Here is a 21,887-nt window from a genome sequence, read left to right on the forward strand (position 1 = left end):
AGTTGCCATCTACTGAAGGGGCAGGGCAGCTGTTTTGGAGAGAAAAGCAGCAGTTCAGTTTCAGACTTGTCATATTTGAGATGTCTACTAGACATCTAAGGAAACATGCAGTAGATGGCTAAATATGTGAGTGCAGAGTACGGGGGAAAGATCTGGGGTAGAGAGAAACTAAGGGCTGTCAGGTGGGGATGGACTGAGATCACTAGGGAGTGAGAAGATAAATAAAGAGGTCAAGTCCAAGGGTCACTCTTTGGGGAACTCCAGAGTGAACAAGTAAAGATGAGCTAACAAAAGAGACTGAAAGGAGGGGGCAGTTACAGAAAAGAGATAAGGAGGGTAATGATTCAGAAGCCAACAAAAGGCACCTTTTCAAGAGGATTGGAATGACTGATCACATCAAACACTTCCGGCCAATCAAAAAAAAAAAAAAAGGGACTGAGAAGAAACACTCATACATTGCTGGTAGGACTGAAAATTGGTGCAACCATGCTGGAAAGCAATACGGAGATTCCTTAAAAAACTTGGGATGGAACCACCATTTGACCCAGTTATCCCACTCCTCTATATATACCCAAAGGACTTAATCATCATACTACAGTGACGCAGTCACATCAATGTTCATACCAGCTCAATTCCCAATAGCTCAGCTATAGAACCAACCTATATTGGTTCTTTTTAAACGCATCTTTTTAAATGATCACTCTGGTGTCCTGTTTTGAAAATAGACCATAGAAACAAGAATATGAGCAGGAGGCCCAGATAGAGAACGATCTTTCAAATTAAAATAGAGATTGACCTGTCTCCGATCAGCATGCATTTGGTGAGTCAAATAAGCAGTCAGCTTTATCCTTCAACAGATAAATGGATAAAGAAAATGTTGTACATATACACAAGAGAATGTTACTTTTCCATAAAGAATGAAATTATGGCATCTGCCAGTAACTGGATGGAACTGAAGACTATCATGCTAAGTGAAATAAACCAATCCCAAAAAACCAAGAGCTGAATGCTCTCTCTTGATATACAGATGCTAATTCACAATAAGAAGGAGGGTGGAAGAATAGAATTTCAGTGGATTAGACAAAGAAGAATGAAGGGAAGGGGTGGGGATGGGAATAGGAAAGACAGTAGAATGAACCAGACATAACTTTCCTATGTGGATATATGACCACATAAGCAATGAAACTCCACATCACGCACAACCTCAAAAATGGGAAGTTGTCTGAGGTTGTGGTTTAGCAGTAGAGAGCTTGCCTAGCACGTGCAGGGCCCTGGGTTTGATCCTCACCACTATATGAAAATAAATAAACAAAGTTATAAAAAAATGAGAAGTTATACTCCATGTATGTGCAATATGTCAAAATACATTCTATTGTCATGTATAACTAAAAAGAGCAAATAAATTTTTTTTTTTTTTTTTAAAAAAAGGACTGAGATTTGGCCATTGGATTTGGCAATAGTAGGTTCTTAGGGAGCTTAACAGCTTGAGTTTTGATGCAGTGACAAGAGCAAAAGACTAACTAGACCAGGTTAAAATGAGAATGAAAGGAGGAACTACAGGGAGCAAGTGTAGGCCACACTTCGCAGGAGCTGAAAAAGGAGGCAATAACTAGAGGGGTAGGCGAAAGCAGAAGATGTGTATCATGTGCAGATATGTATGTGGGTGGGCGGAAGTGAGAAACATAACAGAGATAGATGGCAGACAGACAGAGATGGGAATGATCCAGTAGAGAAAGAATACTGGAAATAAAAGGGAGAATTGCTGAAGTCATATCCTCATTAACTGGAAATAACATGCGTACACAAGTGGAGAAGTTGATCTCAAATAGGTGCAGAAGCAATTAACCATCCACAGGAACAGGCAGAAGGTAAAACTGAGCAGATTTGGCAGTGGAAAGGTGCTATGGGCTGAACGTTTGTTTCTCTCCCCTCCCCAAATTCATATGTTGAAACCCTAACCCTCAACATGAGCTCATTGGGAAGTCTTGAAGTCTCTGCCATCTTTAACAGGAACAGTGTCCTTGTGAAAAGAGACCCCAGAAAGCGAGCTAGTCCTCTCTTACGTGAGGACACACTAAGAAGGCACCGTCGTGAACTAAAAAGTGTCATCGAACACCAAATCTGCCAGCACCTTGATTTATCTTAAGACTTCTCAACCTCTAAAACTATGAGCAGCAAATTTCTGTTGTTTTTACATCACTCTATTTAAGGTACTGTGTAATAGTAGCCTGAATGGACTAAGCCAAAAGGGGTGAAAATTCTCTTCTGATTGCCATTATTTTCTCAAGTGAGTATGGAACAAGTTATCATCTGAAAAAAAGAATGGGGAAAGAGGTGTTAGAGACTTGAAGAGAGAAAAAAAGTGTAAAACTGCCACACTTTTAGATTAGAGAGAATGACGGATGGTTCTCAACCATCTCTGCCCACTGGAATCAACTGAGGAGGTTTGATTTTTGTTTCTCTGTTTGTTTGCTTTTTTATTCATTTTGTACTGAGGATTGAACCCAGGGGCACTTTACCTCTGAGCTACACTGAGCCCTTTTTATTTTTTATTTCCAGATAGGATCTCACTAAGTTGCTGAAGTGTCTCGCTATATTGCTGAGGCCGACCTTGAACTTGCAATTCCTCCTGCTGGGATTATGGGCATGCACCACCATGCCCAGCCAACTGTAGAGTTTTAAAAGAAGACACTGATACCCAGGTTCACCCCATAAAGACTTTGATTTCATTAGTTTGGAGCAGAATTCAGGCAGCAGTACACTAACAGTAGCTGAAGTTGAGATCAACTGAACCAAGTAAATGGTACCAGATGGCCTGACAACACCAACACCCACCCCTGAGTCATGGGCATGCATTAAAAGTGGGAGCAGTCCAGACGCTGGCATACTTTTCCTACAGTCACATTCAGATTTGTGGAGCAGGTATGCTGTAGAGAAAGCTGGATTTAATCAGGATTAAGCAGGATTACTTATAAAGTTTATAACATGCCTGGACATGGTAAGATTTCAGTAAATGAAAGCTCCTGTGTTTATTTTTATGTTCAGCTAAGTGGCACACCATTGTTGTAGCAAATATAATTCTGTTTTTAGCTCATTAAAATAATCTGCCCAGTTTTTGTATATCATGGGATTTGACATTATTTGTGGATAACTAAAAATCACACACATACATCCTTGAATTCCAAGGAGATCTCCTCTGGTTCTTTTTATTTAACATGGAGTGCTGCACATGAGGTCCCTGGACTTCCCAATAACTGCAAAATTCACCCTTCCCACCTACCCTCTGTCGCAAGTTGACAACAGTTCTATGCCCCCCTTGTGTGGAGTCCCTCCAGTCCACACTACCTGGAGCCTGTTCTTAATGGGCTCTGCATTTGCAATTCCTGTCTGATACTGATCCTAACCCTAGAGAGACCTCCTCGATGACAAGTACCACCTTAACACTCTCTGCCCCACTCAAGCCAGGTTGGATCCCCACCCATTTCTATCCACTTGCTGGAAAGATGGCAGATTCTATCCTGACCCAAATTAAGTGGGCCCAAATGCCAGCAGGGGTAGAAACCCCATGGGCTCCTTGTCAGGGGAGTCCCTATACAGCCAAGCTCCTGCTTTCCCTTATGAGTGAATCTACAGCCTAATCCCAGTTGTAACCTTCCTTCGGTCTGGTCCTCAAATTCCCTCAGCCTAATGCCTGGAAAACTCATCTTCATCAAAACTCCTGCTTCAGAGCCCTTTGAAGGTCTCCTCTCTTCTTCTCTAACCCTTCTCTACAGTTAGAGTGGATCCACCCTGCCCCTGCTTCTTACTCCCTTAGCAACTTGTGCAAATCCCTTTACACACATTACACTCATGCCAGTGACTCCTCCTAGACAGACAGGAAGAGGATGGAGCTCATCTGCCTTCATATTTTCAGTGTCTTGCAGTGTGTCTGGTCCATTCAATGATCAATAACCGAGACTAACCATCAGTAAATGCTGTGATTTTAAATAACCATCATTTGTTGATGGCAGTCCTGTGCCCAGCACTAGGCTAAGCCCTGCATATAGTACTCACACCAATGCCGTCAGGTAGGAACAATTAATGTAGATTAAGATGAGAAATGGGGATCATCAAAGCTGTTTCCAAGTTTGCTCAGTTGAGAGGGCACATCTGGAATTTAAACCCATCTGTCTGGCTGAAAAGTCTGTGATTTATTTCAAATGATAAGGACTTTCTGAGAAAGGTGACTTTGCACATGGTAATGGGGAAGTCTATAAGTTGACTCCCATCTCCCACTGAGTCACAGGACTGGCTCTGGGGACAAGGACAGGACTCTTCAATGCAGAAGCATTTCCCTTGGTCCATCTGGTGTCATCTCCTCTTTGCCTGTTCTTTCTCCTCCTCCAAATTTACAACTCAGAATAAGATGTTCATTGTGTACAGCAAAAAAGGAGCCGCCACAAGCCCTCTGGCAGGAAGCATCTTCGGGGATTTAGTCCTAACACTGTCATTAACCACCTCCAGCTCGGGCCCTGGGCCAGCATCTTCCCAGCGCTGGCACCGTACAATTGACAAAGGCGATCCTTGCCGTCTTGCAGCAGATAAATGATGACTCAGCCTGGCTGCTTTTGTCAGAGATCCCTGGCTGCCTTCCTCCTGCTCGCACCTGGAACAAACTGCTATGACCACCCTGATTCCCAGAAGGATAAGACAAAAAGAACAAGGTCGCAACCTTCAGAGCATGTCAGGCCCCATCCTAGGGCTCAGATCCAAGGGCCATCCCAGAGAATGTTCCCTGATTCGACTTGCCCCTTGACTCCCCCAGCCACAGAAGGCCAGAATTGGTCAGTAGGGGGGAAAAAAAGAGAGAGAGACTGTTTAGTGCGGCAGAAGGCCCACAGCAGTCCAAGGTGATACCCACCATGGGCTGCTACATCTCCCACTGCCGGCTCCCACACCTTGGCCTTACCTACAGAGGAGTCATTCATGTCACTGGTTGGGTGCTGCCTGATCTCAGAGGGCAAACAGGGGCATCAGGAAGGCTAAGCTCACTGCTAAGGCCTTCCAGCCTGAGGAGTATGCTGGCCTGCGGCCATGCAGGGTCCAGGCATTGTCCCCACCTTCCAGGAGATTATGGTCTAACACTACTAGATTCACAGAACACAGTCAGTAACGGTGGAAGTAAGCACAGACCTCTTCAGCAGAGTGGAATAGCTTGAGTCTTTCTGCAGTAGCACTGCTGCCCCTATACCCGCCCCCACCCACCCACCCCCACACACACACACATTCTCTCTCTCTCTCTCTCTCTCTCTCTCTCATCTCTCTCTCTCTCTCTTTCTCTCTTTTGGACCTTCAGAGCATGTCAGGCCCCATCCCAGACCCTATATCCCTATATTTCTGGAACTAATACAAGGTGTCCCAGGTGTCCCAGGTCCCATTAGCTAAATGCTGAGGTCTGGCTGCCCGCCCACCTGATGTGCAGTCAGAAGCCCACTCTATCTAGATCACCCTTGCTCTCCTTGGTACTTCTGCAAAATAAGGATGGTGACCAGACTCCTCCGCAAACATGTGTTTCTTGTCCCTTTCCAGACCGCCAGCCTCTCCCAGACATGGCAGGGGCCTGCTTGCCGGGCAGCTCTGGCATTCCTTCCCATAGCCTGGCACGTCTGGACACCCTCCTCCACCCTCGCCAAGCTGTTGACAGCCATCCTGGCTAACTCCCTAACCCAGACATTCCCCAGCAACCAGGAAGGCAGGAGCAGCATTCACTCATCCGGGCAGAGGCAGAGCTGGCCTCCTCCGCTGCATCCCGCTACAGCCCCCAGTGGGTTATTCACGTCAAGGAGAGCACAGGTTCTTACCTGTTGACCAAGTTGTTTGTTTTCAACACTGTAGGGACCACTGTCCCAGACAGTGAGAGCTTTTACAGACATCTGTGCATGCTTTAACAGATGCACTGCTCTTGGAAGACCAAAGGGTGTGTCAGCAATAACAAGCCTTCTTTATGGCCTATCCTTTCTCAACATGTCACATCTGTAGTCTAATTAGAATATAAAAACTCATCTGAGGCTAGACAGTGGCACAGTCCTTATCCTTTTTTTATGGATAAGAAAATTCAGGCTATGATTAAGGCATGAGGCCATACAACTGCTAGATGCCAAGTCTGGATCATGTTTTAAATTCTTACAATCATCTAAAATTTTACCTATAAAATTCATATCTAAAATGTATTTTAGGGCTGGGGCTCTGGCTTGCCTGGAACATGTGAGACACTGGCTTCAATCCTTGGCACCACATAAAAATAAATAAATAAAATAAAGGTGTTGTGTCCATCGACAGCTAAAAATATTTAATAAAAAAGTAAAAATGCTTAAAAAGTATATTTTATAGGCAAATATTTTCATGTTTACAGAAATACTTTATATGTTTATATAAATATATCTATGTGTAAAATATAAGATAGATAAGATATATTTATTGATAAAATATTTACAAAGAAATCACACACACACACACACACACACACACATATATATATACACACATACATACACACACATGTTTTTTTGATATTGGGGATTGAACCCAGGAATGCTTAACCACTGGGCCATATCTCCAACCCCTTTTTATATTTTGAGACAGGGTCTTCCTTAGTTGCTTAGGACCTGGCTAAGTTGCTGATGCTGGCTTTGAACTTGCAATCCCCCCGCCTCAGCCTCCCTAGCGGCCGGGATTACAGATGTGCACTACCACACTTGGCACATTTTTATATTTATTTACATTTTTAGACATTTCCTTTCAAAGAGATGGCTAATTTGGGTCTCTACACTACGAACCGTAGAACAGTAGAGAAACCCTGAGCTTTGGAGTGCAGGCAGCCCAAGGGCTTCAAAGTTTCATCCCTGTATTATTTGGGGGAAAATTAACTTCTTCCTCGGCTTCAGCATCCTCCTCTGCACCGCAGGGATAACTTGCCCATTCTGTGGGGTCACCAGGCAGCTGGGTTTGTCTGTGTATGGCACCTGGTAAGCTGTGGGTGGGGACCAAGCAGGCTATTCTCTCATCTGCCCTCTGCTTGCCAACCACAACAAATCACCGAGTTTCCCAGAAAAGCCACATACCTCACTCCTCCTCACTGGTATTCCTGCTGTCCCCCTAGGCCAGGAATGTCCTTTCTCTCATCCACCTATCAGAAATCTCCTCCTTCAACATCCAGGCCAAACTATAACCTTTGTGAAGCCTTCTCTGTCATCTTCTGGCCCCATGAGCCAACTCTTCATCTGATTTACAGCATGTTTTGTTCTGCTTGGAATTAGTGATTTACATAATTGACTCCCAAACCCCCATGAAAAGACAATACATCTGTTTGTATCTCCCAGCCCACTCTCCACTTCCTATGTATTCAAAGATGCCCTTTAGAATAGCCTTAGGGGTTTTACTTAAATAGGACCTGCTCATGATTTTTCAAATGTCAATCAACACATGAAAATAGAGCTAAAAATCACCCAAGATTCCTCTGTCCAGAAAAAAACAGATTGATATCATTTATCACATCTCTTTATTTACATATGTATAGAAATGTGGAGAACGAGAGGAAGGATGTGTGAAAGGTTGGATACTGATTGCTTTATGAAATAGCTGTATTTTAAAGCTGTCACTTTAACACCTCATTTAAATAGTGTGAGAGGGAAAGTTGCCACTTACACCTCCTCCACTTCTCCCCCAATTTCTGCTTCTGGTAATTCTTTTTACTTTATCACATCCTCTCTCTGAGCCTTAACTGCCCACCTCGGCTTAGCTTTGCTTCTCTAGTTAAATGGAGCAAGGACTTATCAAATCACCTTTAAACCCTTTTCTTAAGTATGTTTGTTAATTAATATCTCCCAGGTTCTTGTGAGTATGAGAACATCTCCCCGCCTTACATCTGCTGAGGAATTAACAGAGTATGGAAGTCTCGGGTCCCACTGCCTCTCCCCCAGAATTCTGTGAACATCTCCACTAAGTGTCTTTCTTCTGCTGCAGGTTAAGGGTTAGGGTTAGGGTTCGGGCCAACATGACTTTTCTCCATAGCAGCAACTAATTGTACCCAATATCAAGATTTACCTTTCAGAGATAGAAAAGGAAAATCCTGAGATTTAAGAATCGCCCAAACACCTAGTTGAAGAATTTTTTCTCCACTACCTTGAAGCCAGGTGTGTTCATGTGACCAAGTCCTGGACAATGGAACATAAGCAAAAGTGGTATGTGCCTCTAAGGATTCCCCAACTGCCATCCTAGAGCGTCACCTTTGAGCAACTTTAGATCTCTGATTTATCTTTTCTTCTCATCATAGACTGATTTTCCTCAAGCTTTCCTTCTCTGTGAGTAACTTAGTTTTAAATGGATTTTAGTCTGTTCCTTTATTAACTGGTGTGTGTGTGTGTGTGTGTGTGTGTGTGTGTGTGTTGCTGAGGACAGAACCTCACACATGCTAGGCAAGTGTTTTACCACAGTATTTCCCAAACCCCTTTATTAACTTTCTCTGTAAGGATATTGTTTGTGTCCTCAATTGTTTCCCTTACCTCAGTAACTGTGTTAATCAACTGTTCATCACTGTGACCAACACACTCAACGAGAGCAACCTAGAGAAGTTTATCTTGGCCCACAGTTTCAGAGGTTTAGTCCATGGTGGGCTGAACTCCATTGCTCTGGGCCCAAGCTGGTGGAGGAAAGCTGCTCCATTCTTGGCAGCCAGGAAGCAGAGAACGGGAAGGGGCTGCAGAGGAGATGAACCCTTCCAGGATGTGCCCCCAGTGACCCACCTCCTCCGCCACCTAGTCAGTTCATTCAAACTAGGATGGACTAATCAGGTTACAGTTCTAATAATTTAATCATTTCACCTCTGAATATTCCTGCAGAAGCCTTTGGGGGTTACCTCATATCCAAGCCATCATAGTCATAGTCTGTTTTATTTAATTCTATAGCTTCATCATCTATCTTTGAGCTCTTGGTTTATTAATTTTCAATGAACTTTATTTTTAGTGAATACCCTATACTGCCTCAGACAAGGACAAAGGCAAAAGATGTCCCATTCATCATTAGATGAGTCAGAATAATTTTCATCATATGGGATGCCTTCTACCTTCCCCAATCCTCCTCATCCTCAAAGGACAAATCATGGCCCACTTATCCGATTCCTCCAGCCCAGGCAGCTTGTTCCCCTTCCAGTCCCCAAAGGGCCTCTCTGAACTAGAGGCTTCACAGGTAATATGTGGGCTCCCAAATGAACCTGGAACTTTTTAGAAAGGAGATAAATCTTTTTTTTCTCACCTATCATACATGATTGGGCACATAAAGGTTTTCTTTAAAGATTTCTGTTCTATTAAAAGGAGGGGGAAAAAACTAGAAACCAGACTCAGAAGAGGCCATAAAAATCAGATCCTCTGGTCCCAACATAGCAAAACATTGGTCACATCATGAAGCAGGTAGAAGGAAGAGAATCCAGCAAGGGGTGTTGCCTTTTAAAGATTAAGAAAGGAAAAACATGTTGGCCAGAAAACCAAGCTTTGTAGACCCTGAAGTGGAGGACGAGAGGACAGGTTCCAAAGGCCGGCAGCCTGCTTCAAGTCTGAGCACCTCAGCTCACTCAGTGGTCTGCCTTTGAACCAGTTACCAAACCTCCTTCAGCCTTTGTTTTATTGTCTATTAAATTGAAGTAATAATAGCACATGCTTCATAGGGAAGTTATAAAAATTACATTACATAATACATGTAATAGTTTCAACTTCATCTCCCCCCACTTCCTGCCTCACAGGTTCCTCTCCTGTACCAACCTGCTAGTTTTCCCCAACATATGCAGCGAGCCGTTCCTTACACTGAAATCTCTGGTCCTTCAGTCCTTTCTCCCCAAAATGACCTTTTCCCCAGAAGCTAACAGCTTCTATCTCCTAAGACCCAGATTAGGTATCACCTCTTCCAGAAAGCTTTCCCAAACACTGTACCTTCTTCTCATTCCTGTGCACACCCAAATCATAATAGGTATCATACTAGATTGCAATAAATTGGTGAATGTCTGCATCCAACTAAGCTCTGGAAAAAAGAAAACTTCCTTATCCGTGTCTATATTCCATAAGTAAGCATGTGCATGACCTGCAGCTGGCACTCAAGGATTGTTGAATGAATGAAGAAAGCAAAGACTCTAAGAAGAGAGGAAGGGCGTAGTAGGGGGAGTTTATTGGCCACTAACTTCCAAGACCCTGATAGTTTCACTGAAAATGTGAGTTTGTGTACACTCACGCATACATGCTTACAATGTGAGTTCTTCCTGTAGGTATTCCCAATGCCTAGAATATAATAGGCATTCAATAAATATTTGATGAGCAAATTAATGTTGAATATACTCAATAAAAGAAGAAATTTGTTTAACAGCCTAGAGGCACACTGCAAGATAAGCCCTTAACAATGATGCTATTGAGTTCCATTTGCAAGTTTAAAGGCATTTAAGGTAGCAGAGCAGTGGTAACCACCAATCTGTGGTCATGCTCACTAACAGTGTGTTTAATCCCAGTGATAACTAAATAATAAGCACAAGTGGATACCACAGCTTTAAAGGGAGAAAGGAAGGGAGGGAGAAAGGAAGGGAGAGAGGGAAAGGAAGAGAAGGGAAGGGGTGAAGGGAGGGAGGAAAAACCACATGTTATACAGACATAACTGTCCCATTGGTTCTTTCTGATATTTTAGAGGAATGATAAAAAAAAAAAGAAAGAAAGAAAAAAAAAGCTTCCTGGAGCTGGCACCACCCACATGTGTAATCCCAGAGAATCAGGAAACCGAGGAAGGAGGATTGCAAGTTCAAGGCCAGCCTCAGCAACTAGTGAGACCCTTTCTCAAAATGAAAAACAAAAAGACCTGGGGATGTAACTCAGGGGTAAAAGCACCCTGGATTCAATCCCCAATACCACCACCACCACCACCACCACCCCCCCACACACACACACACAAAAAAAAAAAAACTTCCTGAGCTCCAGTAAGGAGAAATTGTTCAACTAAGTCCCCAATAAACAAAAGGACTAAACATTTCTTAAGCCCAAAGAACTGGGAGTTATTAGCAGTGGGCAGACCTATAGTATGATGTAGGGAAAGGCTGACAGTGCTCCCTCTACTCCCAGCTTCACCCCTCAGCAGCAGAGGAGCTGTGGGTGAGTTCTACCCCTTTCTGGAGTTCAATTTTCTCATCTGCAATATGGAGCTAATGATGCCAAAACACCAGCCCTGCTATGAAAATCGCAACACCAATAGTGCTTAATCAGGGCCAGGCACAAGCAAAAGCCCAGAAGATAATATTGGCCACATTTCCCTCATCAAACTAGCCTAAGACTTAAGGAAAGTGTTAGGGTTTGGATCTGGTATTTAAAGGTGAGATTTTAGGAAATAATTGGGTCATGAGGACTCTAACCTCATCAGTGCATTAATCCATTGATGGTTGAATGGACTACTGGGAGGCGGGGCCTAATTCCTGAAGATGTAGGTCACTGGAACCATGCCCTGGAAGGGTGACTTATCTTGTCCTCCCCAGCCCCACACCACCAGCTCTTTCCCTCTCCACTGTGCCATGAGCTTTCCTCCAGCACATGCCCTTCTGGCCTATTGTTCTGCTCCAACTCAGGCCTGGAGCAATGGATCTGTGCACTGAAAACTCTAAAACCATGAGCCAAACTAAACTTTCCCTCTTTTAAGTTGTTTATGTCAGATATTTTGATCACAATGACAAAAAGCTGAGTAACACAGAAAGGGACATGGTGGGTCCTCTCAAGTCTAACTTAGAGGACCTCCAAGAGGTTACAAAGGATACAGTGTTCCAAAATTTAAAGCTGGATGACGTCTTGGCACTGTGTGAGAGAGAACTCCACCAATCAGGAGTAGGACACCAATTTAGAAAGACTTGTAATGAAAAAAAATTTACAATCCTCCTCCTGGGACATGTAGTTCTTTTCCAGTTGCCAGATTTCCTGGTCATCTAAATTGTATGTGGATATATTTATTCCTGTGGAAATAATTTATGAATATAAGGTCAAGCAGAGCTGAAGCCAAGGACAGAACAGGGGAGGATTGCCAAGATCCAAGGGAAACAATATTTAAGCCTCTTTTGAAGGTTTCAATTTTATGCCATGTTTTCAAAGCAGGTAAAAACCGCTCAGGTTACATTGTCCATAATTTGTTTCACTCCCCTCAGATTCTACTTTGCATCTTTCTGGTTCTTGACCCATAGTCTCAGACTCTCAAAGTTGGAAAGGGCCTTTGTGGGCAGTTAGGGCAGCTCCCTTGTGAAGTAGGAGTCCTCTGATGGTGACCAAGTTCACTTTCAGCCTTTGTTTGAACATCTCCACCACAAGGGTCTGCTGCCTGGTAGCATGGCCTGTCCCGTGGTTGGACAGGTCGGTTAAGTTCTTCTTTATCTGCCTTCTGCAAGTGTCTCCACCCTACCCTGTCTCCAAAGTGGTTGTCCTTTCCTCAGCAGCCATTCAGCATGGCTCTAATCATTCTTCTTCATGAAGAAGATGCCTCTTATTTGGATCTTCTGCAATACAGAAAGCCCCAGTTTCCACATGCATTCTAACACCTTCCACAGGCCGCCCTAACCCCCTGTGTTTCATGTAGCCCATTTCTGGATGGGCTTCATTCTGTCCCTGTCTGGGTGGGATCTAGGATCATTTCGCACTCCAGATGGGTCTGAACAACTATACAGAGTGGAACATTTCCTCCTCCAGAGCCTGCGATCAAACACAATTTTGATTTTTTTTTTCCTTTTCTCTCCTCCCTATCCCTTAAGTGCCAATTCAGCCACAGGGTCCCCAATCCTGACCCTCAGAAAAGAAGCAAACTTAGGAGGCCCAGGGAACAGGAGATGATGATGCGGCTCAATTTTTGCACGCAAGGCTGAGGGCACACAACCAGGCAGGCTTCTCCAAAAATAACCCTTCGTCCAAACAGTCAGCCTCTTGGTTCCCGGGAACCCTCCAGTCTAACAGGATCTGGTCTCAATGTCCCTGGGCTCTCTCCCTTGCCACCTTTTCCAGAGCTTGATAGACAGGTTCACGTACTTCACTGACACTTTACCAACAATTTTCCATGCATCCAAGGTCTAAATACACTTAGAAATATATTTTTATGAATACAGTTAAATGTCCTCCAATAGAAGATTGGTTAAATAAACACATTCAAACTACAGAAAACAATGTAGTATTAAAAAAAAATAAGCATTCACTGATAATGAATGGTACACCAAAACCCATAATAAAGTGCAAAAGACCAATTTGTCAAGTGGCAGGTATAATGTAATCCATTTACTGACTTTGTAAAATACATTTGCATATAATCATGAATACATACATAAATGCAGAAGAAAGGGGCTATTAGGGCCCCCCTTAAGCTGTAAACAGGAGTCACTTCAGAGACAGGTGAAATGGGGAAAGAAGGGCATAGGTAGTGAGGGGGGTAACTTTTCACCCTGTCTGAATATTCTAAAATGATCTCATGTATCATCTGTGTGAAGAAGCCTCCAAAACTAACACAAATCTTTTCATTTGATGATACTAGAGCTGGAAGGAACTGGAGAGGATGGGGAGTTGAGTCTGGCTGCCCCAGGTAGCATGTGTCCCTCCCAAGGCCACACAGATAGCTAAGAACAGCCAGAGACCACAAATCACAGTCCAGATCCTGGAATAATGAGAGTTCCAGTGGATTAAGGAGAGGCTTTGTTTTGACTATTAAATCAGATCTTCTCCTCCTTTATTTGAGGCAAACAATCCTACTTGGGTGTAACTGACTTGGAAGAGATGAAGACTCAGCAAAGACTTCACTTTGGAAGTGGAAAGGGGAGTCCATCCCTTCCCATAGAAGAAAAGGACCCCAGAGGGGCCTGTTATTCAAAGCATGGCTGGCAGGACCAGGGCCTTCTCTGGGGCTCCGTGCACTCATCAATGAAACAGAGGGAGGGGCTAAGAGAGAGAAGGAATAGAAAGCAGAATTGCAAGGCTAGGTGCTCTGTGTGTCAGGTGTCACCCTGAGAAATGACCGCGTGTCAGGTGTGAGAGGCTGGCAGCAATGCTCCAGAGTGCATTCTGGTGAGACCAGGCCTTAGTCTGGGACCTTCATTCCTCATGGAAACTGTCTGTCACAAAGGAAGGTGGGGTCAAGTCTGATTTAGGTCCAACTAACAGTGAGCCACTTGGGCTGCCACATGGATTACCTCATTCAGTAGTCACCAAATTTTTATAAACCTGCTCAAAGAAATCCAAAAGTCACTTGCCAAAAGCATACAACTGCTAAGGGTTGGGGCCTTTATTTGAAATTAAGTTTCCTAACTCTAAATTGAGTCTTCCTTCTACTGTATCTCTTTGGGACACTGCAGGGCCTCCTTACTTGAGCAATAAAGCTTAAGGCATTCCCAGGATGGTTCCCCCCTCCCCCCTCCCCAGCCCTGCTACACATACACACACACACACACACACACACACACAGCCCTATAACTGCAATCCCACTACCACCACCAAGCCAGAACAACTCAAAGTCTCAACTATGTGTCATGGGACTCAGTAAAGTATTTATGGAGAGGCAGATAAGCTGTCTGGGACAGGATTCAAAGTAACATGGGATTGAGGTTGGGGTTATATATTGGCCACGAGTTTTGACAACAGTTGAAGCTAGATAATATGATATGGAGTTCATTGCACCCTCCTTTCTACTTTTGGATGTTTAGATTTTTCCATAATAGAAGGACTTTTTTAAGTGCATGATGCAAATGATCATTTCTGTCTCAATTTGTCACCAGAGAGGAGGTTCTGTGCTAATTAACATTCTACTTCCCTCAGCACAAGCTATATAAGGGCCTGCTGTCATGGCAGGAAAAAGTATTAGGACCAAAAGTGTCTATAGCCTATAAAAAAACAAATTACAACAAGGATATCCATCACTTTCTGAGTGTCCCCTGTATACCTGGCTCTGTACTGGACCTTTTACCTGTGATACAAGATAATCCTTACAATTGCCATGTGGGATAAGATCATTTATTCCCATTTTACAGAGGAAAATTTTGAAGTTTAGTACCTTTAGCTTATCCCCATGTACAGCAGGTGGTAAATGGTAAACAAGAATCTAAATCCTGAATCGCTTATGCCCTTAATTTCTACAGTTCCCACAACACACAATATTTCTCTACTTTAAGGCTTTATATATAACTAGATAAATATATATGACCCAATAATTCCAACTTTAAGATCCTCTCCTATGGAAATTATCTGGAAAATGAGCAGAGATTTATTGGCAGACAATATTAATCACAGGATCAATGGCGGGGGGGGGGGAATGAGGAATAGCTTGACTACCCAATAGTGGCCCTTGTCTGGAAAATTGTCCTGGCTGCTCCGCTGTGGTCTTGGGAGGCTGACTCTCCTCTGTGACTGCACAGCATTCTGCATTAGTCTCTTGTCCCCTCTGATTCCTCCTTTGGACTCTGAGTTTCTTAAAAGCTGATCTTTTCTTAATTGTCTTTGGTTTAGATTTGGGGCTTGAGTACTGATGGATGAATTAATAAAGGAGCCTGGAGTTGCTTATCTAACACAGAACCTGAAAACTAGGGCAATAAAAAAACCTTTTAGAGATCAAAAGGGCAGGACTAGAACCCAAGGCCACGCACAGAGCTCTTCTCTTCCACTGTACTCCCAGCACTCTTAAAACTTTAAAAAAAAAAAAAAACCCTATGGCTGATTTTAAAAAATTTTTTGTTGTTGTTGTACATGGACAGAATACCTTTTATTTGATTTGATAATTTTTATGTGATGCTGAGGATCGAATCCACATGCTAGACAAGCACTTTGCCACTGAGTTACAGCTACAGCCCCCTATGGTTGATGTTTGAAGCCTTGAGCAAAGGCAGGGAGAGAGTCCTTGACAGGCCCTCACTAAAGTGATCCAGTCCCCTGGAACCACCTGACCTTGAAAATGCTGAGCAGCTGATATGGATGGCAAATCAAAGGGCACCACTTTAACGCAGATGGGGACTACAAAATGCATATATGAGAAGATTAAGCACAAAAAGATAAAGAGACGTCACTGCACAGACAGTATGTTATCAACCATATAGGGAAAACAATCCACAAAAAGAAAATAGCAGAAGGAAAATCATCAAGTCCTAACAGTGGTTTTCTGTGAATAGTGGAACACTTTTCTGTTTCTCAATACTTTCTTGTAATTTCCAATTTGTCTTCAGTGGACATGTTTGTTTTTATAATCAGAACAATGATTAAAACTTCAATTACCACATTGATTCTGAAGACTAACCTGACTAGTAATGACTTAGAAAATTACCCCAGCATTTTAATATGATGAAACTTCATTGCTTAATATTACTATCATAGAAAAGCCTATAAAAAGTATATCCCTAGGAGTCAGGTTGCAATGATGTAGTTTAAGAATATATGCAAATAAGAAAAATTTCCTTAATTCAGCTATTATCAAACAAATCACTGATACCAGGTCTGAGCAACAAACTCCCTTTCCAGATTTATAGGACTCTAACATGCTAGACAATCACTGTGTTTTCATTAATGAATTATTACTGGCATTTTTTAATGTAACCACATCCTCACCCTTATGGAGCACTACATTCTCTTTGAAGCCATACATCTTCCACTTTACTACCAATTCTCATTTACTACCAGTTCTTACCTTTACCAATAAAAAGAGGGGCCCTCCAGAGGTCAAAATTGAGGTGAATTAGATTTTGTTCGGCTGTTAAGGGCAACTTCCAAGAGACATCCAAATGTATTCCCAGCAAGGTTGGTAGGGCTGGACTGGGCCTTCCTGAAAAATTGTAAATCCCTCAGGGCAAAGAATGGATCTACTCGTTCTTTCAACCCCAGACTGAGCACAAGACCTTCTCTCTTCCACTATCTATTTGTCAATAAGGAGAATGAATAAGTGAAATGACTTAAGATTGCACAACCAAAGTTATGAAAGTTCTAGTTTTTCATCTGTTTTTTACTTTGTCTTTTACCTTAGAGTCACAGACTTCATCACTATCCAAACCTCCCTTTATAGTTTAGCAGGCATTCACACCTCTTTATGACCAGTGGGGACCCCTTACCCAAGCACACAGGTTTCCCCATTTATCACCTTAAAATCTGGTGAGCACAGGAGCCTGCCAAGAGATCTGAACATATGCCTGTGTCATATGACTAATACTGCCAGAAACTCCAGGAGATTTATACACACGATTCCCCTCACATCATACACTGGCCCTTCTGCTTCTCTATCTGGAAGGCCTGAGCATCTTCCACTCTACTAGAGCAGCAGGTACAGAGAGTGGGCAGGTAGGGATCTCACTGAACAAAGAAAACTGGAGCCCAAGAGTTGAGGTAGTGTGAACAGCTAACTGAAGTCTTCTGACTTCTCACTGCCCTCTGCTTTATAATTATATGCTAAACAGGCTTCTGACTGCATAAGGCAGAAAGCAATAAAGGAACACTGTGTAAAAGCAAAGTAAGCACTAAAGAAAACTGATTCCCAACAACTGTAACACTTTGCCATATCCACCATTGGGATCCATGCCTTTGTTTAATAACCAAACACATTTAAATCCTTAAGGAATTCATTCTCCGACTTCAAGGGTGTTGTTATAGCAACCACATAACTTTGACTCTCCTCTAGGGTACCCACAAAAACTTGTTTGATGCAACCATTTCCCTTTTGAGAAGCTCTAAAAGTAGAATGCACATTTCCATGTACCCTTGGGCAAGTAATTTCTCTTTAGAAATAAGAGGGTCCAGGATGCAGCCTGATGATTTCTCAAGTACCTTACAGGGTTAGCATCCTAATGAGAAAAACAAACTCCCTTGTCAAGTGCAATTACTGTGAACCTGAAACAAACTCCAAGGAAAGGAACAAGTGTAGCTAGGAGATTACAGGGACAGGGGAAAACCACAAACTATCCCTAACTATCGAAACCCGGCCTGGCTGTTTTTGGGTTTTCCAACTTCTCCTCTGCCAAATACAAAAATAAGCAGTTACTTCCGTGGGACTCTATAAACATAAATAAATAAAATAAAATCAATGAAAACAATGCTTTGTTCTCCCATGAGGGGATCAGGAGCAGCCCTCTAAGAGACACTTTCCTCCCTGATGTCAACAGCCCATGCTTTCACCCAAACAAAGGCCTCCTGGCACCTGGATGAGAGGCAAAACATCTAAGTCTCCATAATTGGCTATAGTCCAATTTGAGGGGAAGGGGCAGTCAGGAGAGAAAAATAACTAGGCTTAGGAAAGGCTAGAAGAGTAAGGAATTATTAAATGTATCTTTTCTCAAAAGAATAAAGAACTCTTGAAAGGGATAATAGAAGGGTGCAGCTTTCAATCTGAATTACTTTCTTTGTTTAACTCTACTCTGCCTAAGGCCACTGTCTTTTAAGCCAACCACAGAAGCCTGGTTCTGCCTTGAGTTGCCAGCAGGGCTGTGCAGTGTGGGAGCTGGGAGACCCACACTCAAATCCGGGCCCCAATTTCATCCAGCTTAAACTTGGACAAGTGGCTGAACTCTCAGACCTCAGTTTCCCTCCTGTAAAGTATAATAAGGTTCGCTGGATGTTCTCTTGACCTTTTCAATAACAGTGACATGGGGCTAGAGATTTCTCCAGCTCTCCTGAGAAAGGTTAATCTCCAACCGTACTAGACAAGGTAAAGCTGCACCCCCAATACTCACCAAGCACACAGTGGGGCAGTGCTCCTTCCCTTCCTGCTGCGCACACCTCTTACTCCCCAACCATATGGTCTTACTTCCTCATTGACACCATTGCCTAAGAGACCAATTTATTCCCCAAACCATCTTCCTGCTGCCAGTCCAGAACTGATTAAGTAAAACCTGCAATGTTGAGTTGAGCATGTGAGCAACGAAAAACAAAACAAACAAGAGGCCTCTCTTTCCGGACCTTAGAATTTCTTTCACATAATCTCATAAGTGAAACAGTACGTTTCACAGAACGGCGTTCCTGTGAAGACATATAATAAACCGAAAAGGAGCCAGTGACACCTGGGGTGTCTAAACTCACGGACCTATGAAGCAAAGCGCAGGGGAAACCTAAGCCCTTACTGGCCAGTGTTTAAATTGGACTGTTGTTTCTACAGGCTGGAGAGGCGCTCGGAGATTTCCCAGGAGGCGGTCACTAGAGCGCGTGGACAATGCTGCGCCGGTCATGGTCCTTTTTGGAAAGACACCCATAGACCCTTGGTTAGAACCACATCCCTAGGACACCTCCGTGAGGGCCTATCCACTTCACCCGAAGGAATGCTCCACCGCCGGGACAGACTCTAGGGCTGGGGTAATTCTTTTCGTAGCTGCTTTCTCGTTTCGTTTTTCCCTTTTAAAATCTAGCAGTTTAGTCTGATGCACAAGCGGTACCTTTTAAATGTCTCTCGCTTGCCTCCACCAAGTGGCGCCTGCAGCGCCGCTCCCTCCCGCGCGGCAGAGACAATAGCCGGCTCCACCGGGCGGCTCACCAGGTTTGCGGTGCGCCCGGTTCCCGGGGCAGGGTGCACGTGCGTTTGTTGTGGTGTCTGTGCTCCCTCTCCAGCCGCGGGCCTCTGTTTCCCGATCTGCAAACCCACTAGGCAGGATCTGCAGGAACCCGAACTCTACAAGACGTCCGCTTCACACAATACAGATGGCGCGGTGGAGAAAGCGGGGCTCCGGAGGGCCGCGCGCACGTGGGTTTGTTGTGGGTCCGTGGGTTCGCGGAGCCGGGGAGCAGCCAGGGCGGCCCCACGGCATGAACAAATACACCAAGCCCCTCTCCCCCGCCCAGCCAAAAGGCGGCTGGTTTCGCAAAGGCAGTTGAGAAGGCGCTGGAGACAGATCCCCTGCGCCCTAGGCGCGCCGCGGGCCCCACCGCTGTGCTTAGCTCTTGTACCCCTTTGCATCACTCCTCCCGGGGGCCCTGAGGACGCCGCCACCCATCGCACCCCTTACTCACTCTCTGCGTTCTCAGTAAAGAAGGCTGCGGCTGCTCCGCCCGCTCTGCGCTGACGCTGGTCGGTAGCCCGTTCCCTTTGTTAGCGCTGGGCAGTGCCCCAGGCGTCTTCCCCAGCCAGCCCTGCCCAGGACTCCCCTCCCCCAGGTGCCTCCGGACTCAGCTCTCGGCTGGGATAGCGGAGCTCGTGACTGGAGCTTTAGAGGGAGTCCCAGGAGGTGGGGTTTGACGAGGAGGAACGAGGGACGGGTGGTGTGTGGTGGTGGGATCGAGGAAAGGAGGGAAGACGAGCGCAGCGAAGGGGCGGAGAGGAAGCAAGCCGTCTCCGTTATACAAATAGAGTCACGAAGACCAGGCAAGGCCCCGGGCCACACGGAGCCCCAAACCATCCTGGCCCTCCGGAGGTCGCTATCGAGCGGGCTAAGGGTTAAGGGTGCCTTGTTAGGACTCCGCCTAAACAGGGACACTGCCTTCCCCCAAGGAAGGGGAACTGAGGGAGAGAGGCAGTGCAGCAAGCAAGGACCCTCAAATGCTGCCTGTATACCCACCTACCCCTGCCCAGGAGAGTTGAATTCGGTATTGTCCAGTTTTTTGCCCTAACAAGCAGCCTCTGTCCATCTGCTACCAACTGACCCCCTGAGCAAGTCACTTAAACCTCTTGTAAACTAGCATTCCGGAGGATAGGAAAGAACGAAATGTATTTCAAAAGGGTTGGTAAGAATCTGTTAATATCATGCATAGCATGTATAGGTGCGCTCAAATAACAAACAAAATAAGAGAAGGGGCGTGGTGGAAACCCTACACACAGAAAAATCTACCTTGGCTGTCTACAGGTGGGCTGGCAGAGAAGGCTTCTGGTAGGGTGATGAAAGGAGCCAGGTTCCTTCCACTCACCCGGACTAGGATGGTGCTGCTGGGGAAGAAAGACAAGAAACCATTGTTGAACAAGGCATCCTGACTATCCCTGACTGCCCCAAGGCCACTTCCCCAATACAGAAAACAGCCCTATAAGAGGTACCCGCATTAGGCCACACTCCAGTTCCCTACAACCCAGAAAAGAAATGGGAGTAGCAGAAGCAAAAACCATATCCTAAATGTCTAACTGAGTGCCCACTATAGAGAAGAAGAGGGGAGGAGAGGCAACGTGGAACTTAGAGTGCTTGAAGTCTGGGCCTACAAAGTTTTCTCCCCAAGTCAAGGGGGCCACTCCCCATCACTAACCTGGAAAAGGGGAGATTGCATCCTCATCCCCAACATCCTGCTTCCTCCCTCTCTTGATCCCTGCAGTTTCTGCTCCTAACCCTTCCCCTGCTGCTCTGAAAGCAGTATTGCTCTGTACAAGTGGTCCAATTAAAGAGAGCACCAGACAGTGAATTTAAATCGATGATCAACAAGTGATACATTCTTGAGTAAGTTCAGGACTGCCCTTTGCTCTTGTATAAAATAGAGATATTAACAATAGTATTGTTTTCAGGTTTATGTGAAATGGTGATCTGTGTAGAAGCGCTTCACTTAGATGGTGCTCTTAACAGTAAAATGTGGATGTGAGAGAATGCACAGAATCAGACAACACTGACATCTGTTTCTGAGAGGATGCTACATTGAAGATTGAGACTTAATTCTTTTTTAAAAAAGAAGACACTCTTAAAGATTTTGTACAGTGCCATACAATGCATCTATTTGTTTTGCACCAATTCCTCTGGAATCACACTGGAAAATGGCTGGCAGGAGCAAGTCAGAAGATGGGCTTGGATTCTGCCATCAGTGGAGATATGATAAGAGTGAGCCAGAACAATGGCAGAGGGAATAAAGACAGGACAGCTAAGTAATAGCTGCCACTTGGGAGAAAAGGCACTTTGTTTATTGTATTGTCTCTCCTCATCATTGTCTTTCCTTCAACATCCTTTTTGT

The 21,887-nt window shown here is 44.4% G+C and overlaps 1 protein-coding gene across 1 annotated transcript in view; it reads right to left on the bottom strand.

The window, feature by feature from the left end:
- Positions 1–20,117, bottom strand: part of St6gal1 (ST6 beta-galactoside alpha-2,6-sialyltransferase 1) — a 143,775-nt gene extending 123,658 nt beyond the window's left edge. The window contains exon 1 of the mRNA XM_046462542.2: positions 19,980–20,117. The gene's annotated coding sequence lies outside the window, so the exon portion shown is untranslated. The remainder of the gene's footprint in view (positions 1–19,979) is intronic.
- Between the last annotated feature and the right edge of the window lie 1,770 nt (positions 20,118–21,887).

The sequence above is a fragment of the Marmota monax genome, unplaced genomic scaffold (assembly GCF_021218885.2).
Source record: "Marmota monax isolate L192 unplaced genomic scaffold, Marmota_monax_Labrador192_F-V1.1 WCK01_AAM20220418_F8-fsc00100, whole genome shotgun sequence".
In the NCBI taxonomy this organism is placed as follows: Eukaryota; Metazoa; Chordata; class Mammalia; order Rodentia; family Sciuridae; genus Marmota; species Marmota monax.